The following is a 23,387-nucleotide window of genomic DNA, read 5'->3' as shown; positions in this document are numbered from 1 at the left end:
AGTGTGTATAAAATATAAGACTGAACAGTGGAGAGAGGGCAGATTTAATGCACTGGTACAGGGCTCTTTTGAGAGTCATCTGGAAAACTATGTTCACCTTCATTCACAAAGGATTCATTCAAAGCTGAACAGCTGCAGAGAAAGGTCAGGCAAATGAGCAGGGGAGGGAAGAGCCTGTGTTGTAAGAGGAGATTCAAAAGCATCTGGTTTGTTTCAGCTAGCAGGAAGAGTGGAGGGGAATATAATTGTTGCCCATCAAAGCATCTGGGCATTTAGCGGCCTGGGCAGAGGTAAGGTAAGGCCAAAGGTAAAGGACAGAGCTGGCCACAGATAAATGAAAACTGCAGATTAGCAGGTGTGGAGCCCCATAGGGTTGCTTTCTAATAGAATTATGGGGAAAGCATACATATCGTTTTAAATTGAACTTGATTTGTTTATGAGAGTTTGTACTATGAGCTTACGTGCGATAACTGAGGACAGGACTCAGGCCAGAGGTCCCTTCCAGCCCTGCATCTTCTAGTTCTTTTTGTGAGTTGCTATTTTTTCCAATCAGACATGGTGAAGCTGTGAGATTTCAAGCAAGCACAGCTCCCAATCGTCCTCTAGTAGATTTGAGAAATATTCTTCCCTTCCTGAAGCACACAAGTCCCTGAGAATGACACCACCACAAGGAGGAAATGATGCATCTCCTGCTTTAATATCACTGAAGGAGCCACATGGCCGTTTATTCATAAATCCTATCCCGGCTTCAGCCAGTGCCATCTCCTGGATATGTATACACATCCATGTGTGAATGTGCAGGGGTGAGAAGGGTCCTGTACACATTGGAATGCCATTTCAGCAGTAAAAGTGGCACTGAGGAAAGAGGAAGGAAGAACATACCACATATTTTTCCATACCAATGCTGGTGCATGTTCACACTGGTGCTTCTAAAGTCCCATTTTGGACGGTGTACATGTGCTGTGCATGTATCTTTGCGGACATACATGTATACACACACATATTTTTATATATGGACATCCAAAATGAGCATGGGGGTGGGGAGGAGGGCATGTCTATGTTTAAATGTAGTTACACTGCTTATTTTATATGCCTACATTATAGTTTCAAGGATGATCCTACTTCCCCTTCTGGAGACACCACTGCGAAGTTATTACTGTAATTAAATCGTGGGCGTTAGTGCAGTGTGGCCCAGGAGGATGTTCCTGTGCTTCCTTGGCATTGCCCATGCTGACACCAGGACAGCCTGTAGTTCCAGTCCACCCTGGAGACAAACATGTGATCTAGAAGAGCAATGGAAATTAATGTCCAAAGGTCTGGGGAGGAGGGGTTATTGTAATAGGGCAAATCCTTCTGCGCACTGCAAAACTAGACGTGACTGGAGATCCTTCTCAAATTGAGATCAACGCACTGCATTTTGGAGAAGTAGAGCTGCAGTAATCCAGTTGGGGCAGACGGAAACGGGAAGGAGCTTCACAAGGTGGATTATTCTGCTACTGGCAGACCTGGGCTTTCCCCCAAACTGCAAGCAGACTACCGTGTTCCTCTGCAAATATGCAGGTGAACTGCAGTCACCATTCTTTTCCTCTGGAGACTTTGGTTAGTCATACTGCTGCTCAACACTGGAAACTTTATGAAGAGTAGTGCTGGATACCGTTTTTTCACATTCCTGCCAGTGCTGCGCGCTCTGGAAGGTCTGCTGTGAAACTGGCATCATGGACCCAAGTACAGCTAAGAGAAGGTATGTGTGCCTACTTGGCTATATCCTTGCAGATATTAGTAAGGCCTCGCTTTCCAGTGAACCTGTCAAAGCCACAGTTCCTGTGAAACATGATTACACTGGCAACGAAAAAGTGCTCCGTTATTTTATTAAGAAGCCAATTTAGCTGCACCCGTGCTTGGCAAGTTTAGCCGTATCAACATAACTAAAGTGATGGACCATTTCTAGCCCACACAAAATAGAGATCCTTGCTGGCATCGATTTTTCCAGCCCCTTCCATACAAAAGGGAATACTCCAGCTGCTTTGCTCTAGTTGCCTGTAAAGCTGCCAGGCAGGCACACCTCTGCAAGCACCCAATTCTCACCATGTCATGCAGAAATGAAGATGAAATGTAACCAAAGACCTTTGCCTCGGGGAGCTGGGTTCAGATTTAACAGAGGATGTTCACTAGTATTCAGACCTGCTCAACCTACAAAGCTTGACAACTTTACAAAATAAACTTGTCCAGTAGATTGAAATTGTTTGCTTAAATTTATTCAATACTCTTTCTAAGACAGGTGGACCTTGTGTTGGTCATTAATTGTTTTGTGAGGAATGTCTAGAAATGCCTGAAATTTCTCCTTATGAATGCTGTTCTTGGTCAGTTATTGAACTTTTTTGGCTGAAAATATGAAACACAAATAAATAAAAAATCAAATGAAACAGCCTGAGGCAGAATAGAAAAATTTCAGCCCAAAGAGGTAGACTTGGTCAGGGCTGCAAGACAGCCTTTTAAGAGGAAGTGTGGAGCAGGCTTTGTAATGAGGAGGTGCTACCAGTGCAGCTTATCATGCATGCATCTGGGTGTGTGCACGTGCGTTCACACAGCAAAACTCTTTTGTGCCCTTGTAAGAACAGCTATCAGGCCAAAGTTGGGATTTGCCCAGACTGGGCAAAACTCAGGACTATTGTTTACATAGCTTAATTATTATTCCAATACTTTATGGAGTCTCTCAGTAGGGAAAGGCATTTCCAGCTAGAGGAGGTCTGCTACACACAGTAAATTTGCGACTCCTTTCTTTGAGATTTCAGCTGAAGAAGGACAGAAAGAAGCCAGGTGAAGAAAGAAGAGATCTGACGAGAAACATGCGTTTGCATGACACCCTCCTCGTGGGATGGGCTGTGCAGGGCAGCAGTGCATATCTAAGGCCTTTATAATTTAAGTTCACCAGAAAAAATTTTGATAACTTCAATGCCCACTTCTTTCCAGGACATATTAAAGCTCTTCTCCTCAGAAGCTCAGCCTAGTAAACACCCATTTATCTCCTGTCTTTGCTGCTGCAGGTCTTCAGGCTGCCTCCACACAACTCCTACGCAGACTGTAGAGAATATTTACAAGCAGTCTCTCTCACACGTCTTAGGCCATGCACAGCACCCATTTTATTTGCTGTAGGCGGTTTCTATTTTTATATTAATAGTTCCCAAAAAAGCTTTGCTCTAGTTCAAGATATATCATAGGTTTTATGTTGTGGACAGTCGTGAGCCATAACAGGTGATACAACAGTGCAAAATGACTTTGGACTTCCTGTTCTCAGGGACTAGAAGGAACCGTCTGTTTTTTGTCCAAATTTTTCCCTAAGGTCTTGAAGTGGTGCAGTAATTGCTGTATTGGATCAGAACAGTCCATTTAGTTACTACCCTGCCTGTCACAGCAACCAGGGCCATATACTTCAGAGTTGATTGTTGAAGCAACTTGAGCATACCTGTAATTTCTTGACACCCCCACAAGCGAGTGGGTAGCTTGAACTGCTAAGTCTAGGAGTCTGTATGCTACTAAGGGTATTTCTGTGCGTTTAAGACATTAAACTTTGATTCAAGAGACTGAAATAATTTTTTTTCTTGAACGATAGATTGCCAGTGAAACTGTAGGCAATTCAGTTTTGCTGTCTCTCAGTTTCCTGTTAGTAAAATTTCCTGTCTTACTGGCTCACTGGGAAGTATTTGGAAACTGCAGTGATGGTGCTCAAATAGCTCCCAGAAAGTTATTAGTATGCCAAGAAGAAATGCCATAATATTATGTCCCCCACTAGGACTTCATGTGATGGCAGGAGTGCCTGGGGTGTGTCCTGACTATATTTTCAAGATTGTGATTTCTTGGATTTATAGCTCTGTCAAAATGGGCTTTGACAAGAGATTTGAACACACTCCTATATGTATACATGCTTCAACTATAACCCCCAATGATTAGAAGGAAAATTACCTTTCCATGTCAAATGGAGTCTGGACCTCTTGATAGAATCAGCCAGTTATTGCCTCTGAGTGCAGCAGTTGTGGTATGACACTCCTCCCACAGCAACTGTGTGCAGACTTGCACACATTTGACATAGGCCACCAAGTCGGTGTCAAATATAATGATTTACGGTCACTGCTCAGCCAACCTGAACTCCTTGAGTGGATGAGTGACCTTGAGTTAGTGGATTTTGGACTCTCTTACCAATTCCTTGAACTGCCCCCCAGATAAAGTTTATTGTGAGTATCTGTCTTACCCAATCGAAAAGCGGGAAAATGTTTAGCTAACTAACTACAAGATATTCTCTACATTTTTTTCAGAGCTTGACTGAGGCAAAATATGTCCTTAAAAGCATCAGTAAATACTGCAGCTTTCATGTAAACACATCAGATATACATCTGCTATTTCTTTGTTCTTTACTGATAATAGAAGAGTTGTAGAAGGAAAGCATGTGCATACTTTCCACTGCGTGGGCTCCTCTGCATCCCTTCAGCAATGTCCTTTCCATACTAAGAAGTCTTTCAGGGAGCTTCCCATGATGTTGCCCTCTTCCAAGAAAAGAAGTGTGATCCATAGGGGAAGGAGCCAGTGCAAAGGGATGTGAGAAGATGAGTGTTGCTCTTGGTTTTGCCAGAGATCTCTCCTTCTTAAAAAGTCATTGGGAGCAGATCACATCTGATGCTATTGAGCTTCCAAGGTCCTGAGGACTCAGGTGGCACTTACAGGTAGAGCTGCCCTAAGAGCAGTCATTCCCATCCAGGATGCTAAAAAGAAGTGCTTCTTGCACAGAGACTTGCACAGAGATCCTCACAGCCCTACTTTGGGATATTGCAGGATAGGGCATACACAGCTCTGTTGTCTATGACAGGCTCGCGAAGGAAATGTTTCTGGAAACAACAATCCAGTGTTGAAGAAGTGCTGACCCGTATGTATATCACAGACCTGTAATATGGTCTCGGCAAAAAGAAATGTACTAACTAATCTTACTCAGTAAAAAAAAACCCTACCATAAAACAGCCGTAAGACTCTGTATGTTGTACCTGAGTTTGGGAGCTCGTATAGGGAAAAGAAGATGATAAACCACCAGGGACCTCACAGGACAAGTGCTGGAAGGTGGCAGGAGCACTGTCAGATCACAATGGGGAGGACAACTCCAAAGGTGAAGTTGACATAAATAAGAAGTAAGCACTTCATTACAATTATTCATTAAGTATTTCTGTTTTATAAATTTCAGAGGACTGGTTAGCACATACTTCTTCAGCTACAAACCACAGATGGGATGTGCAAAATGCGATACCGTGTCATGGTCCTGAGGTAACCATTTCACTTTGAATGAAGCAGGATAAACATGATGTTCTGCAGGAGGATCCCAAATGTCACAGTAATAGTGTAATATTAGCCAAAGGCTCTGCAGCCTGGGGGAAGTGTGGGGTGGCAGGACCAGGGATTAGGCAAGAATCGCAAACTGGTACTTCACAAATCTTTTAATTTTTACCCTAGAACTAAATATTAGATCAGAGGAGGCTTCAGCTGCTGATAAATCAGAGACTCTAAATCCACTAAAGATCGTGCTTTCAGGCAGACCATATTGCTGGAGATGGAAAGCAGCAGCCTTCATTAAACCACTGTAGCGTTTGTTCCACAGCTGCCACTACGTGGATGCTTAACTACTTTGGTCCTGATCCTCAAAGCTGCCTGAACAGCTTGAGACTAAGGCCTTAGTTCATGACCTAGCAGCCAATGCAGAGTGCTGCAGAGCGGCGTTACAAAAATACGGGTTGTGGAGAGTGCATCCATGAATGTGAAACTCAAACAACCTCTTGACCCACAATCCACCTATGGTTCAATCCACTCCACTCAATCAGATAGAAACCGCTTGCAGCTATGCAAATAGTCCATCTTACCTGTCTTGTTGGCCTTCCCTCCACCTGACCTAATTAGTGTGGTGAGTAAATAGAAGAATGAGGTCAAATACAGGGCTGGATTTTCCTTGAAAAGGCTCCAGATATGGCCAGGCCGCTCAATATTGCGGTATCCAAAGAGTCTGGCCTGGGAGCAATAGCTGCAGTATCAGTCTATCTGGAGGTCAGACAAACCAGAGTAAGGTGGAAGTTATCAGCCCCTGAAACATAGGGCTCAGGGTTAAAATAAATAAAATACCATCTGTATCCACTGATCTGTGTAACAGTCAGTATTTCCCCCTGTTTGAGCTCTGTACTTATGCACATGCATTCCTTTGCTTCTGATGCATTTCCAGGGCAAATTACAACAGTATCTGACATGGTAGGGGGTTTTTAACACTGTATCAGGTGCCAGGTGATTTTTTTTTTAAAGCATTAAGTCAGGACAGTCTTCTAGGGAGGCAGACAAGCCTGGTCAAGTACTCATATATTCTCCTTATGATATGAAGCCAAACTGTGAAGTTTTCCAGATATTTTAATGAGCATATTTCAAACTTTTTTATTACCTTTTGATGCCTTTTACTTTGGGCAGTTCTAACTATTATGGTACAGGAAAGACCAAGCCACCCTCCAGAGTCGTTTCAGATAAATAAGCCTTAACCACAAATTAGCATGTATATCTTGTACTGCTTCAGAAGTTAAAGGTTTGAAGGTTATGGTTTTGATCTGTAAAGCCGCAACTGGTTGAGGATCTAGAAGAAATGATTCCTTCTGATATGCCTGGGCACCGCAATCAGCTCAGAGAGAAAAGGGGAGCTGCGGTGCCATTTGTTGGCCCTGCTTGTAGTGACTTTCAGGGCAGACTCGGTGCATCCCCTGTCTCGGAGGGAAGGAGCAGGGAGTCAGGATGGGGAGGGAAAGGGGGTACCCTGAGGAGCAGCTTGTTCTTCTTGGGGACAGAAGAGAGACATGGAGGTGCCATCCAGCTCTGCTGGTATGGCCAGTCCTGAGCCACCTGCAGAGTGACCAGCTTCTTCAGTCCTGCTAAATCCTTTGCTTTACAGTTGCAACTAAACACCACAAAGGTGCTACCACATCAGCAGCTGAACCTCCAAATGGCCTGGGTGCCAGGGACCCTGTGGTGGCAATGGCCACCTGCACAAGCAGGGACACGGCCAAGCGGTCGTGCTCTGGTGCAGAGGGATGGTGCTGCTCCTTAATGAACGTGCCACCGAGTGCCAGCGGCTTTCCATCACCAAGAGAGGAGGGCCAAGGAGGGTAGTGCCTGTGGCTCCCTCCAACAAGGCACTGTGGCAACTGCGGGTAGCAGGCTGAAAGGTGGAAGGTCTCCATAAACCACTGACTTGTTTTTCTCAGAGGTTCATTTCCAGATGCACTTTGGGGCTGAACTGCAAAACTGGGATTAGCATTTGTATTTCTCCATATAAGAGCATGTTCTAATCCAGGTTCTTAATCACTCCCTTTTTATGTAGAAAGCAATAAGGATATACATATATCTATCTCCTCAGAGTGCCCCCACATCAGACCTCTAGAAATTATTTAAATGAGTTATTCCAACAGAGGCAGGCCATGATGGAACAGCACACATCCTATGAGTCTTCTGTTATTTTGCTAAATGTAGGAGATTTCAAATTATGAAAAAATTGGACACACATGAATGCAGTTGAGGGACCATCACTTTGTTGACTTCGATAGATCTGACCCTGATTTCCTACACATAGCTTCACCCAGCAAGATGGCACTTTACTCTTGAATAAGATGATGTTTCTGCAGCCTACCCTCCAACAGAGCCTGGATTTTCTCCAGAGTTCACCAAAAATGACCTACAATTGGGTTTAGGAAGGCTTTCCTGAGGAGCTGTGTCAAGAGTCAGGGGGCTGTCTTTCAGTGAATGGGATGATCTGATCTGATCTGATCGGATCCTAAACAGCTTTCTCTCATAAAATTATTTTACCTCGAGCTTCCACTTTGGCTTCAGATTTTGTAAATCCTATATTTCCTAAGAGAATAGAGAGCCCAATGCACTCTGGGTTTAGCTAAGAAACCCAACTCCATTGAAGCAGAGAGCCATGCAAGGCTGTGCACCCGGAAGCAGGTTTCTCAGTAAACACAGTGTGTAGAAAATAATTACGGACTCGCACAGAAAAGTCTTCCCTTTGGACTATATGCTGTGATACAGATAAAATAGTACAAATCTCATAGATGTAATTACCAGTACAAAGTTGGTTATTCTGCCACCACATTTTTACATGGGAGGATAAATAAGCTGTTCTGATGTAGTCACAGAATCACAGAATGGTTGAGGTTGAAAGGGACCTCTGGAGATGATCTAGTCCAACCTCCCTGCTCAAGCAGGGTCCTCTAGAGCACATTGCACAGGATCGTGTCCAGGTGGGTTTTGAATATCTCCAGCGAAGGAGACTCCACTACCTCTCTGGGCAACCTGTTCCAATGCTCTGTCACCCTCACAGTGAAGAAGTTTTTTCTCAGGTTTAGGTGGAACTTCCTGTGGTTCAGTTTGTGCCCGTTGCCTCTTGTCCTGTCACTGGGCACCAACGGAGAAGAGGCTGGCCTCATCCTCTTGACACTCCCCCTTCAGATACTTGTAGACGTTGATGAGATCCCCTCTCAGTCTTCTCTTCTCCGGGCTGAACAGGCCCAGCTCTCGCAGTCTTTCTTCATAGGAGAGATGCTCCAGCCCTCTAATCATCTTGGTAGCCCTCCGCTGGACTCTCCTCCAGTAGCGCCATGTCTCTCTTGTACTGGGGAGCCCAGAATTGGACACAGTACTCCAGGTGAGGCCTCCCCAGGGCTGAGGAGAGGGGCAGGATCACCTCCCTCGACCTGCTGGCAACACTCTGCCTCATGCAGCCCAGGAGACCATTGGCCTTCTTGGCCACAAGGCCACATTGCTGGCTCATGGTTAACTTGTTGTCCACCAGGACTCCCAGGTCCTTTTCCGCAGAGCTGCTTTCCAGCAGGTCAACCCCCAGCCTGTCCTGCTGCATGGGGTTATTTCTCCCTAGGTGCAGGACCTTGCACTTGCCTTTGTTGAACTTCCTGAGGTTCCTCTCCGCCCAGCTCTCCAGCCTGTCCAGGTCCCTCTGAATGGCAGCACAGCCTTCTGGTGTGTCAGCCACTCCTCCCAGTTTAGTATCATCAGCAAACTTGCTGAGGGTGCACTCTGTCCCTTCCTCCAGGTCATTGATGAATACATTGAACAAGATAGGACCCAGGACTGACCCCTGGGGGACACCGCTAGCTACAGGCGTCCAGCTAGACTCTGCGCCACTGACCACAACCCTCTGAGCTCTGCCATCTAGCCAGTTCTCAATCCACCTCACCGTCCACTCATCTAGCCCACACTTCCTGAGTTTACCTAGGAGGATGTGATGGGAGACAGTGTCAGAAGCCTTGCTGAAGTCCAGGGAGACAACATCCACTGCTCTGCCCTCCTCTACCCAGCCAGTCATTCCGTCATAGAAGGCTATCAGATTGGTCAAGCATGATTTCCCTTTGGTGAATCCATGCTGACTCCTCCTGATCACCTTCTTGTCCTCCACATGCTTAGTGATGACCTCCAGGATGAGCTGTTCCATCACCTTTCCAGGGAGGGAGATAAGACTAACCGACCTGTAGTTCCCTGGCTCCTCCTTCTTGCCCTTTTGGAAGACTGGGGTGACATTGGCTTTCTTCCAGCCCTCAGGCACCTCTCCTGATCTCCAGGACCTTTCCAAGAGGATGGAGAGTGGCCTAGCGATAACATCTGCCAGCTCCCTCAGCACTCGTGGGTGCATCCCATCGGGGCCCATGGATTTATGGATGTCAAGTTTGGACAAAAGATCTCTAACCTGATCCTCCTCGACCAAGGGAGAGTCTTCCTTTCTCCAGCCTTCCTCTCTTGTCCCCAGGGTCTGGAATTCCTGAAGACTGGCCTTAGCAGCGAAGACTGAAGCAAAGAAGGCATTCAGCAACTCTGCCTTCTCTATATCCTTCTCTATATCCTTACCAGGGCACCCGCCACATTCAACAGCGGGCTGGCATTTTCCCTAGTCTTCCTTCTGCTCTTGATGTATTTGAAGAAGCCCTTCTTGTTGTCCTTGACATCCCTTGCCAGATTTAATTCCAACTGGGCCTTAGCCTTCCTTGTTCCATCCCTGCACACTCTGGCAACGTCCCTATATTCCTCCCAAGTGGCCTGTCCCCTTCTCCACATTCTGTACACTTCCTTCTTCTGCTGGAGTTTTGCCAGGAGTTCCTTGCTCATCCATGCAGGTCTGCTGCCCGCTTTGCTGGACTTCTTCCTCAGAGGGATGCACTGCTCTTGAGCCTGGAGGAGGTGATGCTTGAATATGAACCAGCTTTCTTGGACCCCTCTTCCTTCTAGGGCCCTACCCCATGAGATTCCCCGAAGTAGGTCCCTGAAGAGGCCAAAGTCAGCTCTCCTGAAGTCCGGGGTTGCAATCCTACTCATTGCCCTGCTCCCTCCTCATAGGATCCTGAACTCCTCCATCTCATGGTCACTGCAGCCAAGGCTGCCCCCAACCTTCACATCTCCAGCTAGACCTTCTTTGTTCGTTAGTACAAGGTCTAGCATTGCACCTCTCCTCGTTGGCGTCTCCACCACCTGGGTCAAGAAATTATCATCAATGCTCTGCAGGAACCTCTTTGACTGTTTGTGCCTAGCTGTGCTGTCTTCCCAGCAGATGTCAGGGTGGTTGAAGTCCCCCATGAGAACCAGGGCCTGTGATCGTCAGGCTACTTCCAGCTGTCTGTAGAAGGCCTCATCGATGACTTCCTCCTGGTCAGGTGGCCTGTAGTAAACCCCCACAACAGTGTCACCCAGGTTACCCTGCCCTTTAATCCTTACCCATAGGCTCTCAACTTGCTCTTCATCCACCCCGAGGCAGAACTCCATACATTCTAGTTGCTCCCTCACATAAAGAGCAACTCCACCACCTCGCCTTCCTGGCCTGTCTTTCCTAAAAAGGACATAGCCATCCATGACAGCATTCCAGTCATGTGAACTATCCCACCATGTTTCTGTAACCGCAATGAGATCATGGCCCTGCGACCGCACCCAGATCTCTAACTCCTCCTGTTTGTTCCCCATGTTGCGCGCATTGGTATACAGGCATTTCAGAGAGCCAGTCGAGCATGTAAGCTTCCCAGGAGAAGTGCAAGAGGAAAGGTATAAGGCACCTTTTTTTCTGTGATCACTTCATCTGCCTAGTGCTTATACCTACTTCAGTAAAGAAAATCACCTGCTTACCCGAGATGGTTGCACAGACGTCAAGTCTGTAAGTACGATTTCCAAACCATTTGTTTGATAATCCAGTCCACACCCTGCTGTGACCAACAAAATGCTGCTGTGGATTCTCACAGTGACAGCAGCAAGGCTGACGCGACAGATTCCTGTGTGGCACAAGCTCTTTGTTGGAAGCATTCCTGCCTGATGCTGACGGCTGAAGTAACTTGCCCTATGGAGAACAGTTTGGCAGTGGTGTCAGCCACTTCTGCTGTGGCCCTACAGGGAAATAGATGGCTTAGGCCCGGGAACTGGCTACATCTCAGAGGCCATTTTTCCTTGGTGCCTGTCTGGAAATGTGGGACTTGCCTGGATTCGTACTACCACACAGAGAATGAGACGTACTACAGTTTCAGTCTCCTTATAGCTATGTCTTCGCTATAAAGCCTTTCCTCAGTACTCCACATGTGATAAACAGAAAGCAAAGTGAACGTTTCTGATTTTTGCTCTTTGCTTTCTGATAGAGTTTATGATGGAGTTGCATGAAAATGAAGAGCTACCTCTATACGTGTCTGATGAGGGCCTCAGGAGCTGTGACCCTGGCCTTGCCCGGGTCACTATGGCGAGAGATGGTTGCACATGTGTCCCCAGTGAGCTCCAAAGCTTACTGAGATTCCATGCAGAGAGAGGAATATAAGGGGATGCTAGTGCTGAAGTGTTTTGCTTACTGTGTTGTATCCTTGAGTATGTTGTGCCACTAGGCTGTAAAGGGATTTTCCAGTGCTAGCCCCGCACACATTGCATGATTTGGAAGAGTTTTCTTTTTCTTTTTTTTTTCCTTTGAAAAATCAATCCTTGTACCTGGTATTCAACACTCTCATAGATGATACATATATAGACATCAGTATGGATGGTCATTAAGTTTTCCCTCAGTCCTTCACTAGCCAACTTAATAGCATGCAATTCTTAACAGTAGTTCCTCATACTGAAAAGCAATCTATGCAGCTCCTTAAACATTGCAGTTACCGTTACTGTTATCACAACTGCCTGTAATTTTTCACCTCTGACTTCAGGAGTTGAGGTGGAGTGTTTTATGGGCGGCCTCATTTCCTGCCCCACATTGCGGTGCCTTTGTGTTCGTGAAAAGTGCATTGGCTGCCTCCTCCGAGCCCGCGGTGACGTGCTGCTCTCAGGGCTCCCGGCAGCCCAGTGGCTCGCTGCCTGCACATTCCCGACTGCCGCCGCCGGTTACATTGCCTGGCCCCATGCAGGCTGGCCATTTTTAAGATTCAGATGTTTATTATTGCTGTCTCCTTCTTCTCCCTGGTATTTCAAAAACTTCTTCAGTTACATTTGAGTTTTATCTGTTTCTAAGTCATTAATTTTTTTTTAATGCAAGCTCTTTCCTAGCACGGATCTCCAGACACCCTCCGCTGCAGCGGGAGAGTGAAATCCCTTGCAGACTCCTCTGGCTGCCCTGCATCTCTTGAGCTGGCAGCGTCAGGGCTGAGCTCCGCTACAGCTCCTCCGTGGACTTTGCACAGCCCCAGTGCTCACAGACTAAGGGGATGCATTGCTGGCTTCCCTGTTCCCACGTCAGCCGATGTTGTCTGTGCCGCACCGTGGCCACGGGGGCCCCTCTCCCGAGTCTCAGCCCCAGCACCTTGCCTTCTCCCCAAGGCCACCCGCACGATTTTTTCTTTGCAGCGAGACATTTCTCTGGTCTTTTCCCTTATCTTGATAAAACAGCTGGAGAGATACTCTCTGTTCTATAAGACTAATTAGATGGATGTAATTAACTGTAACATTGATAAGTAGATTTTTTTCTCCAGTTAGCTACTTCTGAAGTGTTAGCACAGACAGAAGAAGTTACAAAGCACAATACTAATATCAAGAACTTAAGCTGTGACACTTCATTTTAAAAGAATTAAAACTAAATAGGAAGACTTTTACACAAACCATAGAAAATAAAACAGTAGAAATTAAGGATGCATTAACTTGTGTCACTTCCTGAGAACTGATCCTGGTCGGGGAGCTTAGACAGAAATGCCAAAATAATATCACCCAGGTAAGTATCTAATGAATATTAAAATTATTTTTAAAATATGTTTATAATCTAGGTTTTCATTTCTATGTTATCTTTGTCTTTATGTTTCTATAATCAGAATTTTCTAAATTTATTTTTATTAGTTAATAACTCACATTTACTTAATTAAAGCAATGCAAGCATATTGCTTCAGTATTTTTTATGATATTGCAGTTGTATTACTCTTGCAATCTTTTATTACTAATTTTCTGTTACCCTACTGTCTTCTAGGCCAAGACCATGGATGTTTTCTTCCATGTTTAACTTCCATGTTTTCTTCCATGTTTAACATGCCTGTTGCATGTTTAAATGCAACAGGCAGCGCCATCTTAATGTTTTTGCTGTGACAAAGGGCTGGATGTGGATGTTTGTCTTTGTAATGTCATATTCAGCCTTATAATTTTGAATGCATCTTGTACATGTTTTACAAACTGTTGTGATAACACTTGAATTTGTTGTGTGATTTGTCCAGGGATTGAAGCTGCAAGGACAAGTGGTGCATATTTCTCATCTTGCATAGGGCATCTGTTTTTTACTCAGTTTCTCTTTTTAAAAATAATTATCAAGCTAGATATTGTTTCAGAAGTTCTAAATATGTAATACTACTTTGCTCTACTCCGCCAGTAACTGTCTCAGTAATTCAAGCAACTTAGTGAGGTTGCCTGGGTAGGCCATGCTTTTCTAAGTATTTCTCCAAATTGATCTTTTAAAGAGCATTAAGACTTTCCAGCAGCGGGATTTCAAACTGACTAGATGTAGCTTTGATTTTCCCCCAGGCTGCTTTTCCCCAGCACTTGCATTTTGTTCCATTTTCCAGTCCTAAGGGATTTCTCTTGAACTTCTGAAAAGGTTTGCTAAAGCGTCTCTAATTTCTTTTCCCATTTCCTTCAGCATGCCTGCATATGGGCTTTCTTTTTTTAACAGTTTTAAGGATCCTAAGCTTTTTATTAACTACTTCTGATCTTATCTCCTGGTTTCTTAGTTCCTCATCATCTGCTCTCAGTAATCAGAATCTGGCTTAAGAAAATATCTATTTTGCTGCCAGAGAGGCAAAGTAAGTGTTTAATATTTTCTTGGCCCTTCCCATTTTTTTCTGATTACTCTTTAACATTCTTATGAAGGAAAATGCCTGTTCTCTCCTTCTTCCTTTTTTGCTGTTTGTGCTCTTTCAGATGATCCAGGCTGATCTATAAATAGTGAAATACATCAGTGTCTCCCCCATCAAGTGTATTCAGCTGTGACTCAAGTGTGTTTTTGCTCCACTGTCTTCTAAATGTGAAAGCACATTAGTAAGGAGTGCTTGCACAAGTTTCCTGTGCTTGTATCTCTGAATTAAGCCAGCAATAGCTAAACACAAACCAAGCACAAAGACCTGGCTTGGTAATTAATCTGGGCTCAGACTAAAAGTTGATCCTTTTGTGCCTCGCTACGTATGAGCAATGCCCTCTTTGGAGTAGGAGCATGTACCATTCCATTTCTGGAAATAACTAGCACTGTTGCACATTACCAGTATAGTGAGGAGCTTTGATTCAGTCTTGAGAAATATAATGTTGTTATGTGGATTCTGTGTTTTTTGCAATGCTACTTGCTTAAACTGTTGCTTTATCCACATTTCAGATCTCATCTGCTGATGATTACTAGACTCTCTGCAATTAGAAGCTGACTGAGAGTAAATCCTGAAGTGTTCAGACCTGTTCCTCAATAGACTGTGTTCAGATCAGCTCCTGGTTTAGCCCAACACAGTCAGCTTTGGACCCTTGTCCTTGCTATGGCAGGCAGTACCAGGGCTTTTTAACTCTCACAGAATGAGGATGGAAATATTTTCATGAAATTTCTTGATCTACCTAAATATTTCCTGGTCTTGGGGCTTGGAGATCTACCAGCTGACAACAGTCTGGTGTCATCCAGGCCTTCCACGTTCATCTATTTTAAACTCCTCTTGGCTGTGATGACATCATATGTCCCTTTTCTTCATACGTGCCTTTTCTTCATTCTTCACATGGACTTTCCCTTGCTCAGCAGTAGTGTCCAGCCCTGAGAGGCACCTTGCTGTGGCTCTCCAGGCTCACCTGCCTGGCCTCACCTGCACTCGGGAAGAGGAGGCAGCACCCGGCCAGCCCTGCTCCTCAACATCGAGCATGGGCGCTGCCTCCACCTGCCCCTTTGCCTCTCCACCTACTCCTCGCCTCCTCATGTCGTGTGGGAGAAAGTGAGATGCTTCATTTTCCATCAGCAGTTCTGACTGCTTCCCCTTCATACTAAAATTGGTATTATTTCAAGCAGGAAAAACATTGCAGAGAGGCTTGCTCCAACACTGGCAGCCTCCTGTGCTCCATGAGAGCGCACGAACATGGTGAGGCCCCTTCCAGGTCTCTCACTAGCACGTGTGGAGCTCGCTGAGCTTTGCCTGCACAGCCCTTGTGAGTCTGAAGCAATTGAGAACTCCTCGAAAACATTTTGCCTACCTCTGCTTTCCTCCTTGCTCTTGCCAACCATTGTCATTTCTCTGAGACCAAGAAACCTGGGAGTCTGGAGCTGGGCCTGTAGGGTTTTGGATACAGCTGCAACAGGCAGGCAGGCAACTGCTGAAGACTAAGTCAACTCCTCTTGTAGCTGCAAACTGCAGGTTATGCCACAATCTGTGCTCTGCTTTGGGTGCCAAATCACGATTATTCCCTGCAATCAGTCCTAGAGGAGCTCAACAGCCAAAATGAATCTAAATCTTTTGCATGCTCGACAGTCTCTTCATGCTGCAGAGGCTGCCTTGGTTGGCCTCTGTGGCTTTGCACCTACTAAGGACGTAAAAGCTCTCTTCTTTTGCATCATGACTGGATGACACATCGACAAACAGTATGTTTGGAAGGACAGCCTCTGTAGGCAGCAGAGCCTTCTCTGCTGTGTGTAATGATTATGCAATCATCATGGCAGAAAAATTAATTTTCCTTATTCGATGATTTTGCTTATTTGATATATATCCTTATATATATTCTTTACACATTTCCTTATTTCTTTAGTTTTCCATATTTCCTTAATTTGCCTTATTTCCTTATTTGCACTTATATGCATTTGGGGTCCGTTTTCAATGATGCATCCATATCTGCTTCCACAGGACCCCAGAGGGAGAGTGGAGGATCTCCCATACTGCCATTTTATGACTCATTTTACTCCACATGTGTAGCCCCCTGCTTGATTTATAACCCCCTATTCAAACCTGCTCTGAACTGAGGATTTATTTTCCTCGGGGCTTTCCTATGATGCTCCTGCCATTAGCACAGAATTGCCCCATAGAGATTAGTGAATTTACAAAAATAAGGGAGTAGGGAGAGGAAAGAAGCACAATAAATTCCCACATTGTGCAAAAAGTGGCCAGTGCTTTTCAAAATGTTCCTGCCACAAAAAAAGCCATCCGCTGGCACTTACTCATTCCTGGAAACCGAACCGGTCAGTAACAACGCACAAATTCATAGGAAATCAAGTGCACTGTGTCAATGAGGACTACTTGTTAGAAGGTTTATAAACTGGCTGGGTTTTGGTAGATTTTCACAGGAAGAGGAAAAGACACTTCCATGACACATCTCATGCCAAGGTGCAACAACAACATGAGAAATTCTCAAGAGAGAGGTGCTAAAATTGTGCATTCTTAACTAAGGTAAAGCATTATTACATTTGTCCCTCCTCATTCCTGGAAATGGCTAAACATTTTCATTAATATTGGCTGGGATACCCAGGAGGACAATTTCAGCTTAAAATGGTTAGAGTTTGGCAAAGATTATCAGCAAGAAAGAACAACAGGTGACACTTGGGAGTATCAGGCAACCTAAAAATTAAGTGGTGCTACTATGGGAAGGGGGAGTTGTGGCTCAGATGGGGGCCTGTGGGAATTCAGGAAGGGAAAGACGGTGTGGGGTGCTGTGCCCAGACCAGCTCCCGACACATGCGCAGCAGCTGGAGAGCCTGGGAGCCTGCGTCACTACCAGTGAATAAAACGAGCTGGGTCTGCTCTGTGATGCGGGAACAGGGGGCTCAGCACAGCTCCTGTCCATATGGTGAGAGCTCTCTGTCCCCACGCAGAGTGGCTTCATGTCCATCTGTCCTCCAACACCTTGTGACAAAATTACCCTTTGGTGAAGAAGAGCACAAGGAAAAACAAGAAGGCAGGGTGCTACAGGACAGTAGGAGGCTCACCATGTCCCATGGCAACAGTAAAGCACATGGCAGGTGAACCAGCTGGGAGTAGTGGTGCAGACATGAAAAGTGATGATCTGCGCTGATCCAGCTGGGGATAGGGATGTCTTTTCTGACCCCCGTTTCAGCTATAGCTTTAGCTTTCCCTATCGCACGAGCAAGACAGAACCACTAGACACCTGGGCAGGGCAGGCAAGACCCCACAACAGGATGGTCTCACACCATTTCTGCAACCCCACATGTACCCTCAGCTTCTGGCAGGGCAAGGCTGGTCTGGCAGAACCACAGCATGGCCCGAACGACACCACTGCAAATGGGGAGCTGGAAAACGGGAACGAATCTCCCAAAGGGGGAAGAAATGGAACAAGAAGTTTGGGAGTGCCATGCTGCAGCATGCGAAATCCCATTTTGCATAAAAGGCCTGACAAAAACTGGCAAGCAGAATGGGGCAGAAGTTAAAATGCCTTTGAGGGGTTGAGGGAGAGGGGCTTAAGCAATTATTTGGGAGCATGAAGCAATGCAGAAATATTTACCAGTGAGGCTTTGACAAACTGTGCACTACTGAGGTGCTTCCTAGGAAAACACACCCAGTGGCTCAGAGCAAGAGCTTTGTACTTTTTGCTGCTTTGTGCAGAATGTCAGTCATGCTCAGAGAGATGAACAGGCAGCTATTGCCTGTCTGTCAGCCTGTCACCAGCTTTCATCCAAAGATTGCTCTATTGCCCTGTGACATTACAAGAACCCACAGTGGTCTCACACTCTGCTCAGTAGAAGCAGTTTCAAAAGCGGGTTGGAAGATCTTACCTTGCTTCCAGATGCCTAAAATATGCCTAAGCTTAAAGTCTTAATATGCTGGCAGGCTTTGTGCATATGTATATACAAGTACCCATTATTATTTTGACATAAAACATGCCACAGTCCCATAGCCTATCAGACTGCGTTAACAGAAGAAGGGGTGGGTATATATCCCGCAGCAGTTCAGTAGCTGACACTCATCCAATTCATGTAATGTGCTGCAGCCAAAATCATCTTTGTTGCTTCAAAGTCCAGAGGTGAAAAAAATTACATATTTTTATTGCTGGGAAGACTGTGTTAATTGGCAGCAATTGTAAGCTCCCTGTCTCCCTGCCAAAAGGAGCTTTGCAAACAAACTCCGGCCTCCCAAGATACCGCTAACTACTAATGCATTATTTGAAAATAAGACATAGCTTGGAAGAAACTGGTGGGTGAAGAAGCTTCTCGTGCCCTTAACAAAAGGACAGGGAGCAAAGGCCTAACTGAATTCAAACTAAATTAAACATAAAACCTATCATGCTCAGTACCACCAGAATCAGGTAGGAGTGTGTGAAAGCAAGAAAAAGAGGACGCATGGAAGTCATTTCAAGATTATAAAGTCTGAGATAAATGCCAGTGATATTTCTCACTAGCCTTGTACGGCAGCACTGAAGAGAGCAATTAGGCTTGCAGCATGCACCTAAAATGCAGGCCAAGTGACAGAGCTCATACTGAGAAGACGGGAAAATGAAGCTTCTGGAGCAAAGGTGAAGGCAGATCTCGGGAGCCAGCTGGAGAAAACATCTAGTTGTTCAAGATGGTTATTCACATGAGCATCATTCATATGTTCGCACATTCTTTGAGATAGCATGACTGAAGGATACTGCAGCTGCAAAGGAGGCCATGTGTACCGAATCCACTGTCATTAGGTACAGTTACTTGATGTATACTGTCTGATAACTGGCCAGCGAATGATGACTGAAAGTTTAGACATGTAACTCCTGATGCCATTTGTCCCTCAGCTACTAGGAAAAGAAACACCTGGGAGATAATATCCATGAAGGAAGATGCAGAGTCAGACTGTCATTTGGATTCATGACTAGATGGCACATGGCCAAGACGGCAAGAGCTGTCACGTGTGACATTGTTGTTCAAGAGAAAACAGAACAAGCCTGCTCAACTTGCTGCAAGCTGAAGTTGGAGTCACCAAGCATTTGCAGGTTAACAGAGAGATAAAGCAAAAATCTCAGTATGAGGTGGGGTCTCGGTAACAGCCACCACCACACGAAGGTAGTGTTGCATGCACAGGGAAAATGTAGTTGCAGATAGCAGTGTATCACAGTGAGTGGGACCTGCTGAGATGCAGCTCTGAGCACTGTGATGCTGATAGGCAAAGCCTGGCCCTTCAAGAGTGAGGATGATACTGGTAGAGCTATCCATAATGAGAGAATGAAACCTTGAAAGTTGTGAGAAAGAACTGAGGTGCTTTTTATAACACCCCATGAGGCAGCTTTTATGACTTGCATTGCTTCTCTGGAGATAAGGATCCAGCTGCAGGTTGCGTCCAAGAGCCTCTTGGTCTAGCTCAGCCAGAAGACAGGGGGGCTGACGCATCACCTTCTCCAGCACTCTCATTTCGTGGAATTTTGGAGTTGGATGGAGAAGGAGCAATAATGGGCACTGCTGGTAGCTCAGATGCACGCTCTTTCCATGACTGTGGGAGAAGTCTGTGATAAGAGCATTTTCTTAGCTGACAGCAAATCAAATCAAATCTTCACCACCCTTTTACCTTGAGCTATTTAGTCATCTTAAAGAATTGCGCTAACATAACCTGCTGCCAGAAACTCTAGCTCCTCCTCCCCTTCCCAGTGGGAAGAAACACGTTACAGCCATTAGTCTCATCCTTAGGTTGCCCTAAAAATGCTTACTTCCTCACTGTTGGTTAAATCCCTTTAAAGCTACTATTTTCATGACCAGTTAAGGGAACAGAAATGGATGAAATTGAACTAAGAGGCTCCAGTGGAGGCTTTAAGAGACAGGCCCCGGGCTAACTCCGCACAGCACAGAGACATCAGCCCAGCTGGCTGACCCGGGCAGAGGGTCAGAACAGCTTGGCCCTTTTCTCCAGCACCTTCAGCTCCTCACCACGGCTGTGGGGAGGGGAGCCACTGTATTGGTGGCAGGAAATTAGAGCTGCTGAAGCTAATGAAGAGAGAACACCTGAGAGAACAGCTCCCTGGGGCAGCACAGCTTGCATAATAACTCCAGAAATCCCTCTGTGGCCACAGATGTGCTGGAGTAACTACAGAGGTTTGATTTACACCATCTGAGGATCTGACCCAACTTACTTAACAAGCTCTAAAATACTCAATCATTGCATTGCAGGTAATAAAATAAATGATTAGTATGCATGTTTTTCACAGGATGAGATTAAATGAGGTGAGTGAGAGATTTTACAGCTTTTAAATTGCTTCTCTGCACTTGTAAATAAGTGTAAAGTACAACATTAATTGTTTGTTTCTTTCTTTCTTTTCTTTTACACAATCATAAAGTTATAATTTTCTTTTAGGGTGTCTCAATGCTCTGGCTATACTCCAGGAAGAAAAAGAAAGAAGGGTTAAACAGATTTAGTTCTAAATTATTTACAAAATCTGTCTGAAAAGTTTCATTTCACTAAGGATTTTTGAATCACTAGATTATGAAGAAAAGTTGTGCTAGTGGGAAACTATTTACACTGAAGTAAGAACTTTTTAAAAATAAATTTAGCCTGTGGATTAAGGGGGAAAAAAAAAAAGATTTACATATTCTGGTCGTGACCTTCTGAGCTTATTTTAGTCAGCAGCAGGATAGTTCTTTGGGGGAGAAAGGCAAATTTCCTTTTAATTCCCTTTCTGTTTCATTCAACCTTTCACAGAGTGTATTTATGAAAAAAAAAAAAAAACAAGAGTTTTAACAGGTAATTAGGGACAAATGAAGTTAAAATGGGTTAGTATATTCTCCATTTCACAGGTCCTGAAGCTTGATTTACTCAATAACATCTGAGAAAGGGCGGGAGTGGACTACAGGGCCATTAACCGGATAGGCATCACGTTCCTATTGGCTTTGGAGTAGAGAGTAGAGATCGAACCTGATAATCCTGTATTGCATGGTGGGGTGCCTGGTGACATCAGAGGCTCCTGGTTTAGCTCCTAATAACTCTGCTCGCATAACTGTCCTTTGCAAACCCTGTCTTGGCATAGATGTTGAGGCTTGACGTATGACAGAGAAGGAGGCTCAGAAGTACTTGGAGAACAAGTCTTTTGCATTGTAAAGAAACATAGACGGATTTTCCTCCTTTAAGTGCTTGCCATCTTGCTGGGCTAAGCTGTGCAGAATCATTCGTTCTCAAAAATCAGATGTCCTGGGCAAGTGTTGTCCTCTAAATGAGTGCAATGAGATATTCCAAGACCAGATTAAATTGCACAAGGGAATGTATTGGATCTTAAATATCACTCCTACCTGTGATGGCTTCCCATGGGGACAACCTAATCATCCCATCCCCTGCTGTGGTTACAAAAATAATTGTACATTTGGAAGGAGATTTTATTTAAATGTCTGCCATGACTTATTTTAGACATTGAGAGAAACAGGCTGGATCATGTCAGCTGTTTGTTGCAGCTTCTTAGGAGGCTTTCATCCCATACTGCTCAAATAAGAACAACTATGAGATCACTGATTACTAAACACTTGACGTGATTTCCCAAGGTTTGCCTCTATGGTAAGTATTCTGGTAATTTAGATAGTGTTGACAGAAGTGCTGAATATTACCCAAAGCACTTGGTGAGTTTTTTTATTATTAGTTTGTTGGCTCCAACAGAAAAGCATTAAGAAGTTCACTCCTCCTTCCTGACAGAGACACTTTTATGCCACTAATGGTTTGCAAAAAAATCCACCTTCCTTCAGGCCAGGCTGCTCTATTGCTCCTCTCTGAGTGTTATGGCTGGATTGGGGTGGGATGGGACAGAGGCAGCCAGATTTCAGGACAGGATCACATAGTTCTCTCACTGACAGCCCAAGCTTAGTTGTGCTCTGGCTCTTTAGGGATCACAATTTCAGTAGCCTAAGAACAGGCCAGACTCACACCCCTATTTCTTAAGTCAGTTCCACCATTACATCTTTCTTTTCAGGTTGAATTGCTCTAATATTTTTGACTCTTTCAGCTTAATATTTGTAAAATGATTACAAGTTGCCTTTTAATATGATATTCCAAGAGTGGAGTGGTGACATAATTTACAAATGCATAATTTATTTTTCCTTTGCCATAAGGATACAATCTTTTCTTTAGAAAAATCTATACTTCTGAGACCTCATAGCTTCTGGTACTTGTCCTTCGAGACAGCACTGTATTAAACCTCTCTGTATGTCTCTTTATGTAGTAAATGATAATAATCATCCTCTCTTTTTAAAGTCAAAAATTGAAGTAAAGGGAAGAAAACAACTTTACTGATCCTTTCTGAGAACAAACTGAGTATCCCACAGGGAGGAGGCATCTCTTCCTGTAGCTTCTGACCAGCGCCTGTTCAGCATGCTCCAGGCTGGCCTGGATTTCAGCTGAAAGCAGTCTTTCCACCAACCCTGAGGCAGGACTCTGAGACCTCACTGATGACTACTGAAGGACTCCCATGGACTCCTGCACTCACTGAATAAGAAGCATCGTGGCAGTCACTGGAGAAAACCTGGAAGACCCTGGAAGGGAGACAGTGTATTAGAACTGTGAAGCAGATGATGGCAGTTACTAGGACTGGAAATACTTGTGAACTGGTCTTACCACTTTGATGATCTGGAATGTACAGGTATTAATCTGTAATATCTGTGATCTGGCCTTAAAACCTCATACAGAGTTGTGTACACTGCTCATGGACATAAGGGAAACTTATGAAAGCATTTTTACTATGTTTAACAATGGTGTAATAAAAATCCTCAGTTAGCAATCCATTTACACTGCATTGCACTGAATATTAAGTTGGAGGCCTGTAGCTAGCGGTGTCCCCCAGGGGTCGTCCTGGGTCCTATCTTGTTCAATGTATTCATCAATGACCTGGAGGAAGGGACAGAGTGCACCCTCAGCAAGTTTGCTGATGATACTAAACTGGGAGGAGTGGCTGACACACCAGAAGGCTGTGCTGCCATTCAGAGGGACCTG

General features: G+C 44.8%; 1 long non-coding RNA gene across 1 annotated transcript; it reads left to right on the top strand.

Moving 5' to 3' along the window:
• The first annotated feature begins 1,370 nt into the window (after window positions 1-1,370).
• LOC138066061 (uncharacterized) lies at window positions 1,371-23,178 on the top strand. The gene is made up of 3 exons (XR_011139260.1): window positions 1,371-1,741; window positions 5,225-5,304; window positions 22,653-23,178. It is a non-coding gene; the product is annotated as an uncharacterized lncRNA (long non-coding RNA).
• Window positions 23,179-23,387: the final 209 nt, after the last annotated feature.

The sequence above is a fragment of the Struthio camelus genome, chromosome 2 (genome assembly GCF_040807025.1).
Source record: "Struthio camelus isolate bStrCam1 chromosome 2, bStrCam1.hap1, whole genome shotgun sequence".
Lineage (NCBI taxonomy): Eukaryota > Metazoa > Chordata > Aves > Struthioniformes > Struthionidae > Struthio > Struthio camelus.
This window is presented reverse-complemented; position numbering and strand designations above follow the sequence as displayed.